This window comes from Anomaloglossus baeobatrachus, chromosome 2, assembly GCF_048569485.1.
Source record: "Anomaloglossus baeobatrachus isolate aAnoBae1 chromosome 2, aAnoBae1.hap1, whole genome shotgun sequence".
NCBI lineage: Eukaryota > Metazoa > Chordata > Amphibia > Anura > Aromobatidae > Anomaloglossus > Anomaloglossus baeobatrachus.
The window spans coordinates 782,593,383-782,611,627 of record NC_134354.1 but is presented as its reverse complement, the minus strand read 5'-3'; the positions used below and the strand labels follow the sequence as shown (position 1 = coordinate 782,611,627).

Below are 18,245 nucleotides of genomic sequence, written 5' to 3'. Positions count from 1 at the left end.
TGTTGGGGTTAGTAATGTTGTGCTCGGTGCTGGGGTTAGTAATGTTGTGCTCGGTGCTGGGGTTAGTAATGTTGTGCTCGGTGCTGGGGTTAGTAATGTTGTGCTCGGTGCTGGGGTTAGTAATGTTGTGCTTGGTGCTGGGGTTGTAATATTGTGCTCGGTGCTGGGGTTAGTGATGTTGTGCTCGGTGCTGGGGTTAGTAATGTTGTGCTCGGTGCTGGGGTTAGTAATGTTGTGCTCGGTCTGGGGTAGTAATGTTGTGCTGGGTGCTGGGGTTAGTGATGTTGTGCTCGGTGTTGGGGTTAGTAATGTTGTGCTCGGTGCTGGGGTAGTAATGTTGTGCTCGGTGCTGGGGTTAGTAATGTTGTGCTCGGTGCTGGGGTTGTAATGTTGTGCTCGGTGCTGGGGTTGTAATGTTGTGCTCGGTGCTGGGGTTAGTAATGTTGTGCTCGGTGCTGGGGTTAGTGATGTTGTGCTCGGTGCTGGGGTTAGTGATGTTGTGCTCGGTGCTGGGGTTAGTGATGTTGTGCTCGGTGCTGGGGTTAGTGATGTTGTGCTCGGTGCTGGGGTTAGTAATGTTGTGCTCGGTGCTGGGGTTAGTGATGTTGTGCTCGGTGCTGGGGTTAGTGATGTTGTGCTCGGTGCTGGGGTAGTAATGTTTTGCTCAGTGCTGGGGTTGTAATGTTGTGCTCGGTGCTGGGGTTAGTGATGTTGTGCTCGGTGCTGGGGTAGTAATGTTGTGCTCGGTGCTGGGGTTAGTAATGTTGTGCTCGGTGCTGGGGTTGTAATGTTGTGCTCGGTGCTGGGGTTAGTAATGTTGTGCTCGGTGCTGGGGTTGTAATGTTGTGCTCGGCGTTTGTTGTGATACACTCGCTTCTTGCCATATTTCGCTGCGGCACTTCCATGACTGCAGAATGTAAATCTATCAGGGAAGCAGAAGAGTTGTGAGAATATTCCCGCTCTGCCAGGAACCAGATTCCGCTTTGCTAAAGAATTTTTTTTTCCCCAAATCTAAACAGCAGTCGCCTGTTAATCTGCCGAAATCATCGACTAATTACAAAGTCTATTTGCCGCTCGCTCCCCGGATCGCGCTGTAATTACCGCCAGGCTGTGAGGGGTTACTGGCAGGAAACTTGGAATCTGCATTGTTTTACAACAATCCTCAATTTTTTGAAAAACAAAAAAAATATAAATTTTTTTGAATTCCTGCAAAAAAAAAAAAGGATCATCCGTCAGTGACCGCGAAACATCCCGTCCAAATAAATATCCCGGCGAATGGAGCTAATATCAAAGGCCTTGTGTGTTCCTTGGCTCCGCCGCGCTCCGATGGTGAAACATTATGTGTGAACTTTTGGTATTTTTGTAAAGCCTCACGTTGGGCTTGAATGTTCCTTGTGTACACTGAAATTCATTTCCATTTTTTCCCATAGTAAGATGTTTCTGGGTGGAATCGACAGTTAATAACTTTCCATTTTCGGCAGAATTTTTGCAGGAGGAGGGGGGCGCTGTCCACTAGAGAGAACGTGAACGTCAGACAAAAGAAGAGAAAAGTCTCCGCTAAATCAATGTTTAAATGTTCTAAACTTTTGTCTTTATTTATCTTTATATATTAAATACTATGGTCACATCCAGAGCTGCAGCCAAAATTCTGCTGGTTGCCCTGGACAGGAATTTTTCCTTACTTAATTGTTATATAGGAGTTTCCACAGCTGATCTCTAAAGCTCTGTTCACACCTTGCTTTTTTGCTGCAGGATATATATATACTGTATGTAACTACTCACTTGGCAGTAAAGAAGCTGCCAAGAAAAAGGAGTTTTTGCTGCGTTTTAGGTGCAGATTATATGTGACACACCCACCAGAGCCGTGGGCACTCAGAACCGGGCCGGTTCTGTTGGGGCGGTCATGGCGGCAGGGCCCGACTCTGTGACCCTGGCGGTGTCATTTGAATGAGTGGGGGATGTTTACAGGGGAAATAAGTCATGACGCCACTCATGGTATGCGGCATGATGTAGGCCGTTGCTGCCATTCATTTCCCCTGGGGTCGGTGGTGATGCAGCAGAGGTGATTCAGCTCTCCACGGGCAGATGATCGTGTAGGACACTCGGTGTAATGCTCTCACTGATGTAGGGTTAGTGGCGCCGGCAATGCCTCCAGGACACAGCATGGTGCAGTCACAAGGTGTTTACTCACGGTTGACAATTCCAGGTTATCACGGCCGGCCGGTCAAATACCACCCTTGGAGTGCTGAGTTCTACGGTATCGGGGTCCAGCCAACCCCGGGTAACTTAGAGGCACTTGTCCAGTGTCCCTTTATGTTCTAGCCTTCCCAGGTCGTCTTCCTGCACTGGGCTCTCCCGCCTGCCCCGCGCCTCACACAGAGTACCCTGAGCTGGTGCCCATGGACCCTTTGTTGGGCGGCTTCTTGCTCTGTCCCTTGGTCCTATATGGTCACCTTCCAGGGAATTGTGTGTGGTAATGGCTGTGGCACATAAAGATACCTCAGCCTCCGGTTTGCTAGCTGAGCCTCATTGTTCTCCAATAGTCTAGGGGCCGGTTTCCCTTTGCGGCCTAGTCCCTCCAGACCAGTACATCAGCTGTGGATGTGAGCCCACGGGTGGATCTCTCACTTCCCTTGACTGTGGGACCCCTTTGTCACGTCCCTATCAGAGTCCGCTCCTGCGACTTCTGCTCCGATCGCCAGACGACGCCATGTTCCCACCATGGATAGTGCTGGTGATGGGAGAGGAGTCAGTGCCCGTGGTTCTGCGGAGCACAGTGTCATATCCCCACCGGAGTCCGCTCCTGCGACTTCTGCTCCGGTCGCCAGACGACGCCATGTTCCCACCATGGATAGTGCTGGTGATGGGAGAGGAGTCGGTGCCCGTGGCTCTGCGGAGCACAGGCTCCGCTCATCCACTAGGCTGGGTTTCCCTAGAACCTGCAGTACCACTGGCTGACTGTAGGTGGCGTGTGTCTCCCGGCTGAAGTGACCAACATTCACCTGCAGCCTATGGGAAGACACCACACCCTTCTTATTCCCCCTCCTGTCACATGACCACTGCCAGTGAAAGTTCTGTTCTCTTGGCTCATGTGCTGTTTGTATTGTGATTCCTGTGCGCTGACCTTGCTGTTGTTTGATTACCCTCCTGCCTGTCGTTTTTGTACCTTGCTGCTGGTTCCGGATTTGACCCCTGCTTTGTCTCCTTACTACGCCCTTGCCTGCCGATTCTGTTCCTGTTTTGCATCTCCTGGATTTTGACCCTGCCCGACGACCACGGACTACAGCCTACCACAGGTAGTGATCTCTGAGGCTCTGTGCAATTCCAAATCCCTGTACAGGGGTTAAAGGGTTGCAGAGTTCTTGGGGTCCTGCTTTGTGAGCGGCTTTTCACTAGATTCCCCTTACAGCCAGTCTGAGTCTGTGGCTCCTATCAGGCTTTACACCCTTCTTCCTTTCTTTCTTCCTCCTTGTCCTGGGATGAGCTCCTCCGGCTCCAGTCTTCAGGACTTATCCTGCACAATTTCCTGTCCTCAAGTGTCCACACACCAACTAACTCCACTCTCCACCCATTCCCTCTACCTGTGTGTGTGTGTGTGTGTGTGTGTGTGTGTGTGTGGGACGATGCCTCCTCCTTACCAGAGAATGGGGTCCAACACCTCTGGCTGAGGTGCAGGATCTCTGTGGCGACTGGACCCTCAGGAGCGCCACACTCCCCAACAGCAAAACCCAGCACATCCCCAGGCTGAAACAGAAAAAACACAACTGGTGTTAAGACAAGCAGTAATATTTTTAGAAATGCATTTCAACAGGTAACAATTAAACTTTTCATCATTTCTTAAATGTTACAAACAAAATTGCTCAGGTGCTCTGTACTCGTAACTAGTGATGAGCGGGCACTACCATGCTCGGGTGCCCAGTACTGGTAACTAGTGATGAGCGGGCACTACCATGCTCGGGTGCTCAGTACTGGTAACTAGTGATGAGCGGGCACTACCATGCTCGGGTGTTCTGTACTGGTAACTAGTGATGAGCGGGCACTACCATGCTCAGGTGTTCTGTACTGGTAACTAGTGATGAGCGGGCACTACCATGCTCGGGTGTTCTGTACTGGTAACTAGTGATGAGCGGGCACTACCATGCTCAGGTGCTCAGTACTGGTAACTAGTGATGAGCGGGCACTACCATGCTCGGGTGTTCTGTACTGGTAACTAGTGATGAGCGGGCACTACCATGCTCGGGTGCCCAGTACTGGTAACTAGTGATGAGCGGGCACTACCATGCTCGGGTGTTCTGTACTGGTAACTAGTGATGAGCGGGCACTACCATGCTCAGGTGTTCTGTACTGGTAACTAGTGATGAGCGGACACTACCATGCTCAGGTGTTCTGTACTCGTAACTAGTGATGAGCGGGCACTACCATGCTCGGGTGCTCAGTACTGGTAACTAGTGATGAGCAGGCACTACCATGCTCAGTTGCTCAGTACTGGTAACTAGTGATGAGCGGCACTACCATGCTCGGGTGCTCAGTACTCGTAACTAGTGATGAGCGGGCACTACCATGCTTGGGTGCCTAGTACTGGTAACTAGTGATGAGCGGGCACTACCATGCTCGGGTGCTCAGCACTGGTAACTAGTGATGAGTGGGCACTACCATGCTAAGGTGCTCAGTACTCGTAACTAGTGATGAGCGGGCACTACCATGCTCGGGTGCTCAGTACTGGTAACTAGTGATGAGCGGGCACTACCATGCTCGGGTGCTCAGTACTGGTAACTAGTGATGAGTGGGCACTACCATGCTCAGGTGCTCTGTACTCGTAACTAGTGATGAGCGGGCACTACCATGCTCAGGTGCTCAGTACTGGTAACTAGTGATGAGCGGGCACTACCATGCTCGGGTGCTCAGTACTCGTAATTAGTGATGAGCGGGCACTACCATGCTCGGGTGCTCAGTACTGGTAACTAGTGATGAGCGGGCACTACCATGCTCGGGTGCTCAGTACTGGTAACTAGTGATGAGTGGGCACTACCATGCTAAGGTGCTCAGTACTCGTAACTAGTGATGAGTGGGCACTACCATGCTCGGGTGCTCAGTACTGGTAACTAGTGATGAGCGGGCACTACCATGCTTGGGTGCTCAGTACTGGTAACTAGTGATGAGCGGGCACTACCATGCTCGGGTGCTCAGTACTGGTAACTAGTGATGAGCGGGCACTACCATGCTTGGGTGCTCAGTACTCGTAACTAGTGATGAGCGGGCACTACCATGCTTGGGTGCTCAGTACTCGTAACCAGTGATGAGCGGGCACTACCATGCTCAGGTGCTCAGTACTCGTGACTAGTGATGAGCGGGCACTACCATGCTTGGGTGCTCAGTACTGGTAACTAGTGATGAGCGGGCACTACCATGCTCGGGTGCTCAGTACTCGTAACTAGTGATGAGCGGGCACTACCATGCTTGGGTGCTCAGTACTCGTAACCAGTGATGAGCGGGCACTACCATGCTTGGGTGCTCAGTACTCGTAACTAGTGATGAGCGGGCACTACCATGCTTGGGTGCTCAGTACTCGTAACCAGTGATGAGCGGGCACTACCATGCTCGGGTGCTCAGTACTGGTAACTAGTGATGAGTGGGCACTACCATGCTCAGGTGCTCAGTACTGGTAACTAGTGATGAGCGGGCACTACCATGCTCGGGTGCTCAGTACTGGTAACTAGTAATGAGCGGGCACTACCATGCTCGGGTGCTCAGTACTGGTAACTAGTGATGAGCGGGCACTACCATGCTCGGGTGCTCAGTACTGGTAACTAGTGATGAGTGGGCACTACCATGCTCGGGTGCTCAGTACTGGTAACTAGTGATGAGCGGGCACTACCATGCTCGGGTGCTCAGTACTCGTAACCAGTGATGAGCGGGCACTACCATGCTCGGGTGCTCAGTACTGGTAACTAGTGATGAGTGGGCACTACCATGCTCGGGTGCTCAGTACTGGTAACTAGTGATGAGCGGGCACTACCATGCTCGGGTGCTCAGTACTGGTAACTAGTGATGAGTGGGCACTACCATGCTCGGGTGCTCAGTACTGGTAACTAGTGATGAGCGGGCACTACCATGCTCAGGTGCTCAGTACTCGTGACTAGTGATGAGTGGGCACTACCATGCTTGAGGGCTCAGTACTCGTAACTAGTGATGAGCGGGCACTACTGTAACGCCCTGGACCAGCCAGGTAGTCACAGATAGGGCCCCGCACAACACGAGTCCCCTCACTAGGTAACACCAGCCAACCATTTAAACCCTAGTCACCTCCCTCAGGGCTGGATGGACACACCCACCAAGGAGTTCAGAGAGCCTGAGGCAGAAAAAGTAGTCAGACGAGTTAGGGGTTGGTTTTAAGAGTTGAGTGGAGGAGGTCAGGCCTGTGTGACAGGCCTGTGACAGACTGACAGGTGCCAGGGTAGGAGTCCTGGTACCTCTGGCTAGGAGGCATACGGAGGCCTCTGTCTGCAGGAGACGGGAAAACAGCTCGGTGGAACCGTGGTGGATCGGGACAGGGTAGTGGCTCGCCAGTACCGACCCGGGGAACCGACTCGGAAACCGAAGCACAAGAGGGGGTGCTCAGACCCTAAAACGAGGTCTAGAAACTACTGGACTGAGTTAATTAACTGATTGCAGTCTGGACTTTAGGTCCTTTCCCACCCAAAGTCCCTCATAGAAGACAACAGCCCAACGAGGGGGATAGAAAGACACCGCCAAGTCTCAGAGATCCCACGGGCCAGCGTCTGCGGCAAACGGGCTCTTCCGACATCTACAAGCCGGGGAGGGGACTCCTGACGCTGCAAGTGCAGGTAGTCCAACAACTCAAACAGGTGCAGGAGAAAGGCAGAGACCACCAACAGGGTGGGGGAACCCGACTGCAACCGGCTGCGGGCACCGACCACCATCATCTTGGTTTACCAGAGACTCGAGTGTTTCATTCTAATAGTGAGTACACCAGTGCCCTCCGGCCGCCCATCTCCCTGCACCGCCAAAACACCCCCAACGGGTCCCGGGGCCACCATCCCTGCTCAGGGAGGGGTTAACAACTTGCTGCATACCATCTCCCCCGGGTCCCCATAACTGCAGCCGTGGTGTCCACCTTCACCACATCCCGTGGGTGGCGTCACAAACTTAACACACGGCTCCGGCCGTACACAGATATGTCCCCAAACCGCCAACCCCTTTTTGGTCAGAGTGACTGCAGGATTTCCGGGTCCGGACACCCTCGAGCCACCCACTGAAGGTCCGGACTCGAGCGGCTCGGTTGCAGCCGAGCACGGGGTGACACACTACCATGCTCGGGTGCTGTAATATATAAGAATAGATCCCTCTGTGTATAATAACTCTATATAATATAATGGAATAGATCCCTCTGTGTGTAATAACTATATATTATATAGGAATAGATCCCTCTGTGTGTAATGGCTCATTATAATATATAGGAATAGATCCCCTCTGTGTGTAATGACTCTATATAATATATAGAAATAGATCCCTCTGTGTGTAATGACTCTATATAATATATAGGAATAGATCCCTCTGTGTGTAATGACTCTATATAATATATAGGAATAGATCCCTCTGTGTGTAATGACTCTATATAATATATAGGAATAGATCCCTCTGTGTGTAATGACTCTATATAATATATAGGAATAGATCCCTCTGTGTGTAATGACTCTATATAATATATAGGAATAGATCCCTCTGTGTGTAATGACTCTATATAAGATATAGGAATAGATCCCTCTGTGTGTAATGACTCTATATAATATATAGGAATAGATCCCTCTGTGTGTAATGACTCTATATAATATCTGCGTTTCCCTTTTTGTATTGAATTACTGAAATAAATGAACTTTTTGATGACATTCTAATTTATTGAGATGCACCTGTATGTTTGCACAAGTTTATTGGCCCTATATGGGGTCATACGTGCTCCAGGATGGCACTCATGGTGGCACCATAGTTCCTGGCGCCGTCACTGCTCATGTCGTAGCTCGTCTCTCACCGGATTCTCCTTTACATCCTTATATAATGACTTCCCTGAGCACGTGTGTGTGCGTGTGTGTGTGCGTGTGTGCGTGTGTGTGTGTGTGTGCGCGCGCGCGCTGCTGATTATCATCTCGGTGAGACGGATAAACAACGGCTGATTGCAAAAGTAAACACTTCAGATCAAGCATTTGATAAAAGCGAAGGAGCATGATGGATGGAAAACCATTAACTTGGCAGAGACTTCAGATGGAGAAAATCTTCTCGAGAGGTTAAGAGAAGATGATTAGTGTTATACCCCAGGCCTCAAAGTGACTACCACACTCAGCTTCGAATTATGGGTACCTCCTTAGTAGATAAGCGCTGCTGTCAGAAGGGGTCTAGCCACAAGTCTCATAAAAGGAGGTCCGGACACAACGTGACCACATGTGACAACCTTAACAAAGAGTCTTCCTAGAAGAAGATACCCACCGGTAATTTTACCAATAGCGATACTCTCTTTTGGCAGCCATCCCATCCCATGTCAGTTCCTTGACCCTCTTTCCTCAACCCCAGAGTGTGTTTGGAGACCAGGGTTCTGACTAATGATGGAGCCTTCTGAAACTTACTCAAGAAACAAGAGTTTTCCAGAAGTCTAAGGTGACTTTCAGAAGGAACTGGCTATGAATGGACACAACCCACAATTGACCATGAAAAACTTTATGGTCTGTCTGGTTCCTTAGCCCACATATCCTCTTTTTCTCCTAGTCTTGGACAAAAAACTATGCCAAGACACCAATGCCAGCCAAGAAAAGGTGCAAGAGCAGGAGGTGCAGCAGAGCCGGGAGGGAGGTTGTACCTTCTACGTAGCCCTTTTTCCCCCTGTCCACCATAGAATTGCTGATGGTGGCCCTTAGTATTCATTGGGCCAGTGTCAGTAGGCTAAAATTGTCTAATAACTTTGGATTATTGTCAGCTAAGCCCACCATTTTTGGAAAGACCAGTCGACCATGCAATGAATAAGGGGGTTCCTGATTCTCTGTCACGCTAGGTATGGAGAAGTACCAAACAAACTGCGAAAGAGAAGGGAAGGGAAACCCTATGTCTAGGGAAGGGGAAGATGGTGACCCCTGATCAAACCTACTGCTTGTCCCTGGGATCCCTCACCACCAGATAGGTTCTGCACCTATCTGCCGAGCCGGATACCTGACCCTAGGTATCCCTAGTGCTGGCCCATAAATAGGGAAGAGGTGGGATGAGCTCTGCGTTAACCCCACTAAACGCTATGGAAGACACAAGGAGGACACACGGAGACAAGCATGAACTACTTATTTACAGATGACTCAGGCAGAAGTTCAGCAAGCTTCAGCAACAATACCACAGAGGAGTACAAGCCACCTACTTGCAACCAAGGCTTGAATGAACTGAAAATATCACCAGCACCAGTCCAAGGAAGGAAAGGATATTAAAGCACCAAGAGAATACTGATGATCAGCAGCTGGGTGGAAGGCGAGCTCCTGCTGGGTCCAAAAGGGGGAGAGATGAATCCAGCAGGAAAGCTACCTATACCAATGAATACTGACAGCAGGAACAATGGAACGTCAGGGAGCATTCTGCGCAACCAAACACTGTGACCTTCTATGGCCAGAAACCACATGACTACCTGTCACTCGTCACAGTATGACCACCTTTAAGAAGGTAAAGATCTGGATTTTCCAAAGTACACTAATTTCATTGGTTTATTGTTTTTTTTATATTTTTGGAATTTAGTTTTGATCTCAGAGACTTTTGAGAAGTAAGTAGATGGAAATTAGAGCAAATAAACTGACTCTTGACTTTAAGGAATTTGCTTTTCCACTTTGGAACTTTTTCATGACATTTGATGAGAAGATCCCTTTTGTTGTCGATGAAGGGAAACGAGTAAGAGTACAGCTAGAAATTGATTTGTATAAAGGGGCAAGTGGATGGTGTGGCATTTTTTTTTAAAAACTCCTGTTTTTTCACCACTTAAATAATAAAAACTGGACATCTTTGGAATCACTATAATCATACTGAAGAGGAGAATCTTATTGCAAGATCATTTTTGCCACAAAATGTGCACTTTAAAAACAATCCCCCCCAAAAGATGTCAGAATTGTGTTTTTTCACAATTTCTCCCCATTCGGATTTTTTCCCCCCATTTTCCAGTACACTATGTGATAAAATGAAAGAGTTCATTCTATAGTACAACTGCAAAAAACAAGCCCTCTTACTTCTATGTGGACAGAAAAATCAAAAAGTTATGGCTATGGGAAAAAGTGGGGTAAAAAAGTGAAAACGCAAACATGGAAATTGGCCCTGTCATTAACGGTTTAAGTGTCAGACCAAAAGCTAGTCATGGAAAATAATATAAATTAACTATAATGGGGCTGTTTGGTTTCCATTAATTTGTCCAGCATTGGACAGACACCCTAATGAAAACCAAACAGACTCCATTATAGTTAAAGGGTTGCGTCTGATGGTGTTTGCCTTTGGTGACATATTGATGTACTGCTGGTGGTTCTGGTGATATATTAATGTACTGTTGGTGGTTCTGGTGATATATTAATGTACTGTTGGTGGTTCTGGTGACATATTAATGTGCTGATGGTGGCTCTGGTAGTGTAGTCATGTACTGATGGTAGATTTTGTGATATATCCTTGTACGTCTGGTGATGTAGTCATATACTGCTGATAGTTTTGTTGACGTCTTCCTATACTGCAGTTGGTTCTAGTGATGCATTCATGTACTGTTAGTGGCTCTGGTGAAAAATTATTGCACTGCTGTTAGATCTGTTGATGAATTCATGTACTGATTGTGATTCAGTTGCTATATTCCTGTAATGATGGTGTTTCTGGTGATGTATTCATGTTCTGTGGGTGATTCTAGGGACATAATCATGTACATATGAAGCTTATGGTAATGTATTTATGTACTGATAGTGATTCTGTTGCTGTATTCCTGTACTAATGATGGTTATGGTGATGTATTCATGTACTGATAGTAATTCTGTTGATGTATTTCTGTACTGATGGTGATTTTGGTGATGTATTCTTGTACTGATGGTGGTTCTGGTGATGTAATCATGTATTGATAGCAGTTCCGTGATGCAGTTATGTACTTATGGTGGTTTTGATGGTGTATATCTGTACCGATGAAGGTGTTGGTGATGTATTCATGTACTACCAATGCCTCTGGTGATATATTCATAACCAAAACAATCATCCATTCATTAAAATGATACCAAAGTCATTAATAGTACATTAATACAGCATCAGAACCATCACCAGAAACACCATTAGTACCTGAATGCATGACCAGGATGACCATCAGTATATGACTACAGCACCAAAACCACCATCAGTACTTGAATACATCAACAGACCCACAATCAGTACAGAAATAGAGTACCAGAATCACCATACAGGAACCACAGCTCTCTTCTTGGTTCTTCTCCAGCGCTTCCGGGACTGGCTGTGTCTTGATGCTTATTTGGACAAACATTAAAGAAGAGATCGGCAATGTAATGGAGCCAGTGGAGAACCGGTGGGGAGCAGTAAAAGAGACAGGTAAATGGCTTGATGAGTATAGATTTGTTTTTTAATTCCTGGCTCATTTCTATCACAAAGTGCCATCCAACTGGCCAATCATTTTGATGGATTTTAGCAAGTTGAATTTTAAAAGTTTGAATACAAATTTTTGAAAATTCTAAATGCATTTAATTGGTTTAGATTAGATTCGCTCATCCCTTATTGCCCTAGAAGACAACTTCAGACACTTTTTAAAAGTTCTGGGTTAAGGGTTGTAGGTAATTATTTTTTCTTGGACAGGATCCACGGGGAAATGATCGTTTTGGGGGTAAACATTCAGAATGTAAATTTCAATTCAGTTTTATGTTTGGGAAAAATGACAGGATTTAGTCTAGAGGCGAGAAGGAATCCACACGCCTCTCAGTTTAATGTAATGGGTTTTGTTTTTTTTTTGCTTGTATAATATATTCAGAATGTGTCGGCTTCACATTTGCTCCTTAATTAAATCCTGACATATTTTACCCTTTCAAAGGCTGAGTCAGTATTTTATTTGCTTCCCTGAAGAACGTGGTCTACAAAATGAATAATTTGCCATAATGCAATCATTGAGGAGGTTGTATCGGGACATGCGGAGAAATGAGCACGGTGTGAATCTGCACGGCACACACCAGTGAGTGTATGCCAGGCCCTTTATTACCAGGCAACTTGTGTTATAGAAGCCATAAAATCCCAGTCCAGGACCCCTGCCAGCAAACTCACTGGTCTCATATCCAGTAAAGACCCAATTTGGTGGGATTTCCATTTAGATCATTAATATAACACACCTCTTCATTCTTTAGATCAATGTCTAATCTTACAGTTTGGCGACACCTTACATGGTCGCTCTCGGTTATACAAACGTTGCATAAATCAATAATACAAAAGGATACATAAAACTTTGTAATGTATTTTAGAGGATAAATCTGCTTCTTTTTCTCCACTTATGAGCCACTTCTCCTGATCATTAATTCTGAAAATCTACTAATCCATCCACTGCTTGATCATTAAGTGGGCATGTCAAAAAGACTCCCACAAGATAGTCAAAGGTAAATCTCTATTCATGAGGATCAAAAAGACACGAACAGCAATTTAATTAATATTAAAATATATAATTTACTAGCTGTAGTACCCGGCATTGCCCGGGATAGTAACTGTGTCTTTCTCCCTCCCAGGTTCTGTCTGTCTCTCTGTCTCTTTCCCTGTCTGTCTCTATCTGTCTCTGTGTGTCTGTGTCTATGTCTCTTGTTTGTCTCTGTATCAGTGTCTCTGTCTCTCTCTATCTCTGTGTCTGTGTCTGTCTCTCTATTTCTGTTTCTGTCTCTCTATCTCTGTGTCTTTCAGTCTATTTCCCCATCTGTCTCTTTCTAGGTCTGTCTCTTTCCCCGTCTTTTTTCCCGTCTGCCTCTTTTACCGTCTGTCTTTGTCTGTGTCTCTGTCTCTTCTGCTGTCTGTCTCTTTCCCTGTCTGCCTGCCTCTGTCTGTCTCTTTCTTTGTCTATCTCTATCTCCCTGTCTCTTTCCCCGTCTGTCTCTTTCCCCATCTGTCTCCTTCCAGGTCTGTCTCTTTCCCCGTCTGTCTCTTTCCCTGTCTCTTTTCCTGTCTGTCTTTGTATATCTTTCTGTCTGTCTCTCTTGCTGTCTGTCTCTTTCCCTGTCTGCCTGTCTCTGTATATTTCCTTGTCTGTCTCTATCTCTGTCTCTTTTCCTGTCTGACTCTTTCCAGGTCTGTCTCTTTCCCCATCTGTCTCTTTCCCGTCTCTTTCCCTGTCTGTCTTTGTCTGTCTCTTTCCCTGTCTGACTGTCTCTGTCTATATGTAATCAAGAAATATTCTCCAAGTGGATTCAATATTTCACTTTATTAAATTAATTGTTTTTTTGTAATTTTTTGGATACACAAAGTGCAAAAAGTGCAGCATAAAAACAAGATATACGTTTGGGTAAACAGAAAACACATACCCAAACGTATATCTTGTTTTTATGCTGCACTTTTTGCACTTTGTGTATCCAAAAAATTACAAAAAAACAATTAATTTAATAAAGTGATATATTGAATCCACTTGGAGAATATTTCTTGATTACATATAACTATGAGTCGTTTGTAGGATTATTGGAAGGTTTGGGGACCATAGTATAAAAAAGTAAAAAAGTAATGTTATAAAAACGGTATGGATCTGCTAATTCTAATTCTGAGGTTTTTGACTGTCTCTGTCTGTCTCTTTCCCTGTCTGTCTCTTTCCAGGTCTGTATCTTTCCCCATCTGTCTCTTTCCCCATCTCTTTCCCCATCTGTCTTTGTCTGTCTCTCTGTCTGTCTCTTTTGCTGTCTTTTGACTAAAATTTAATTGTTAGTCTACCGTGAACAGTTGAAACTTTCTGTGGTTGCGCGCGCGCGTGGATCACGATGATCCATCATATAGCGCGGTTGTTAATCTACCATGAACAGTTGAAATTTTCCGCGGTTGCGTGCATGCGTGGATCGCGATGAGTGAACCGAAACACTTGTGGGGCTCGGGGGGACATAGTGTCAAAATTTCACAACAATTGGTCAGGAACTTTCTGAGATAAGCGGATCTTTACAAACGCACGTAAGATTTTTATTTATACAGATTTCATTAGATTAAAATAATTACATACCTGCTGCAGGGTCAAATCCATATGCCTTCTTCCCAACGCACATTTCGTTGCTTGTCTGACTTCCTCAGGGGACTTTGATGTGCAAGTGAAATGCGCGTCGGGAAGAAGGCATACGGATTTAATTGACCCTGTAGCAGGTAATACCACATTGGTTATACATTTCCATTGCTTTGTTATAGCTTGAGATTTTATGTAATTTATTTGCATCAGTATATTGTTACTGCTTTCATCAATTTTGCCAACATATAAATTTCCATCCAGCTATTAATTACTTCAAGTGGTCCTATATTTTTCCATCCTTTTCTGTGTTACCTGGTGTTTAAGAAATCCTGTCTATTTATACACATTGACCCTAGTTCTTATTAAGGAAATTATTTTAATCTATTGAAATAAATTATATGTTTTAATATTAATTAAATTGCGGTTTGTGTCATTTTGACCCTCAGGAATAGATATTTACCTTTGACTATCCTGTGGGAGTCTTTTTGGAATCCCTACCTTTTTCTGTGACATTTAATTTAGGGATTTTTTTGACGTGTTGATCATTAAGTGATCTGATTACAGCTATGAAGAGGAGAAGAAGAGGGAGAAGCAAACAAATCAGTACTGCTGCTTTTTAGTAAGTGTCTTATCCCACCCCCAGAGCTGGATTCACATCTACACTGTTTTAACATTCTGTATAATGTGCTCCTCTCTAATGTTTTATCTCACCACAAGCTTTATTCACAGCTACACTGATCAGTACTGCTGAATAATGCAATCCATGCTACTGCTTCCAAGTAAGTGTTTTATCTCACCCAGAGCTGGATTCACAGCTACACTGTTTTAAACTTCTGTATAATGTCCTCCATTCTGCTGCTTTCTTATGTTTTATCTCACCACAAGCTTTATTCACAGCTACACTGATCAGTACTGCTGAATAATGCAATCCATGCTGCTGCTTCTAAGTAAGTGTTTTATCTCACCCAGAGCTGGATTCACAGCTACACTGTTTAGATCTTCTGTATAATGTCTTCCGTGCTACTACTTTCTATTATTTTCTCTCACTCGCAGCTCGATTCACACCTACACTAATTAGTACTGTTGAATAATGACACCCATGCTGCTGCTTTCCAATAATTTTCTGACATGATGATGGACTGAGTGGCGTTTTCTGACCTTTGAGAAGAGCCAATAGGCAGTGTCAGGTGGAGGATCTTTGGAGGGAAATTTAGCGTCTTATGTCTTTTTTTTTTTGTTAATTTATTTTTGTGACACATTCGGAAAATAGAGAATCCCAGCAATCCAGACCATAAGGACACGATGTGAGTGGGAATTAGCCGTCTCCATCAGTCTCCTAGACAATGGATGGAGCAGCAGTGCACCAATACATCCAAATAATGTAAGGCTGTGTTCACGTGTCCTGTAATGATCCACTTCTAACAGATCCGACGGATCCACTTATAACAGATCCGACGGATGCAAAATAATGGATCTGTTAACAGATTGTACAAATGGATCACTTTTTTTAACCAATCCGTTATATTATAGTCAATAGAACTGATAACAGATCCATTAGAATTTTATGTACGGTAGCTAGCTATAGAGAGAGCTCCAAATTCAATATTTAAAAAAAAACCAACAATGTGGGATCCCCTTTTTTTGTGGACCACAGCTGTCAACTTTATCTTGGCTGATAATTCAAAATAATGGTTACCCCACGCTGTTGCTTTAAATTATTTAAATAATTTAAAAACAAATAAGTGGGGTCCCCCCCAAATTGGATCACCAGCCAAGGTAAAGCGGACAGCTGGGGTCTGGTATTCTCAGGCTGAGGAGCCCATGGTTATTGGGCCTTCCCCAGCCTAAAAATAACAGACCACAGCCACTCCAGAAGTGGTGCATTTGTTAGTTGCATGAATCCTGGTGCTTCGCATTGGCTCATGTCATTGTCCTGGTGCAGTAGCAAACGGGATAACATATGAGGTTGATGCTAGCTGTGACTTACCAGCTGGCATCAAGCCCTGGTATTATTAATGGGTGCACATCTAGCAGACAACCCCATTACTAATCCAGTAGTTGAAAAAAGAAAACAAAATTTTGTTTGGACAAGCACCGCCCTACTACATCGCTTACTAAATCACCAATTTATTAAAACATTTTTTTAAAAAAAAATGTCAGACGTAATCCATAGTGATGTCCCACAACGTTCCCCAAAAACAAACCTAGAAGACATCAAAAGACTTGTACAAGTCCACAATTCTCTTCCTGAGATCTTGGCTGATTTCTTTTGACTTTCCCATGATGCTACACAAAGAAGCAGTGTGTTCCAGGTGTGCATTAAAATACATCCACAGGTGCATCTGTAATTAACTCAGATGCTACCAATAAACCTATCAGAAGCTTCCAAAGACATGACATCATCACATGGGCTGTGACACATTGTGTAAAGTCATAGAACATAATAAAAATGCCTGAAAACATTCTCTCTCTCTCTCATTATTCTGGCATTTGGCAAATATACTGTAAATAATTTTGATTCCTAATTGACCTAAAACAGGAAACATTTAGACTGATTTCATGTCAGATAGTTAGAAAAACCTGCAGATGTGTCTGTATAGAGAGAGGATGGAAAAACCTGCAGATGTGTCTTTATAGAGAAAGGAGGGAAAAACCTGCAGATGTGTCTGTATAGAGAGTGGAGGGAAAAACTTGCAGATGTGTCTGTATAGAGAGCGGAGGGAAAAACCTGCAGATGTGTCTTTATAGAGAAAGGAGGGGAAAACCTGCAGATATGTCTGTATAGAGAGTGGAGGGAAAAACCTGCAGATGTGTCTGTGTAGAGAGTGGGGGGGGAAACCTGTAGATGTGTCTTTATAGAGAAATGAGGGAAAAACCTGCAGATGTGTTTGTATAGAGAGTGGAAGGAAAAACTTTCAGATGTGTCTGTATAGAGAGAGGATGGAAAAACCTGCAGATGTGTCTGTATAGTGAGCGGAGGAAAAAACCTGCAGATGTGTCTGTATAGAGAGCGGAGGAAAAAAACTGCTGATGTGTCTGTATAGAGAGCGGAGGGAAAAACCTGCAGATGTCTGTATAGAGAGTGGAGGGAAAAACCTGCAGATGTGTCTTTATAGAGAGCGGAGGGAAAAACCTGCAGATGTGTCTGTATAGAGAGCGGAGGGAAAACCTGCAGATGTGTCTTTATAGAGAGCGGAGGGAAAAACCTGCAGATGTGTCTTTATAGAGAGCGGAGGGAAAAACCTGCAGATGTGTCTGTATAGAGAGCAGAGGGAAAAACCTGCAGATGTGTCTTTATAGAGAGCGGAGGGAAAACCTGCAGATATGTCTTTATAGAGAGTGGAGGGAAAAACCTGCAGATGTGTCTTTATAGAGAGCGGAGGGAAAAACCTGAAGATGTGTCTGTATAAAGAGTGGAGGGAAACTTCTGGTTTCAACTGTATGTAACTTGTATAGCTCGGGGGATGATTGGACCCCCGGCGTTTCGTGCTGTGTCATACCTTATTAAAGTCGGATTATAAGTGTCGTGCTTGGATGGAACGTATCATTATCTGTGGTCAGGACCTCAAACAGAACCGAGTAATGTAGAGATTTGCAGGGCTTGTGTGGAGGCCGATGCTGAATGTTTGCACAGTGTTAGTTACGTACGATCACTCCTGTGAGTCCCTATTCCGGGTAGAGCCGTCGTAGAGAGGACATCTTGGCACGGTCTCTTCTCCTCTTCTTCGCTCACAAGGAGCAGCACAGACAACTTCTTCTCACACGGATTAGTCAGGGATGTGTCATCGCGTTCTCGGTATGTGTTTCATTACACCGCACTTATTATTTTTATATTGTATCATGTGGGTCTCATTTATTGTAGCTTTGAAAGACAGAAGTTGATCTGAGAAGTGGAGGCCGGTAGCCAACACTTGCCACAGTTTCCATTTCTTAAGCCATTTTCATTAAGTCTGTCTGGCTTATTACATTACCTTCTCGTGTCATCACCAAAGTAAATATAGTTTCTCCCTCTAAGGAA

The 18,245-nt window shown here is 45.2% G+C and overlaps 1 long non-coding RNA gene across 1 annotated transcript in view; it reads left to right on the top strand.

Annotated features, from left to right (window-relative positions):
* The window catches only part of LOC142290733 (uncharacterized), a 201,790-nt gene that overhangs the window by 131,016 nt on the left and 52,529 nt on the right, over nucleotides 1-18,245 (top strand). Inside the window, exons 2-3 of the long non-coding RNA XR_012750376.1 lie at nucleotides 11,486-11,595; nucleotides 14,792-14,846. This is a non-coding gene — a long non-coding RNA (uncharacterized LOC142290733). The remainder of the gene's footprint in view (nucleotides 1-11,485; nucleotides 11,596-14,791; nucleotides 14,847-18,245) is intronic.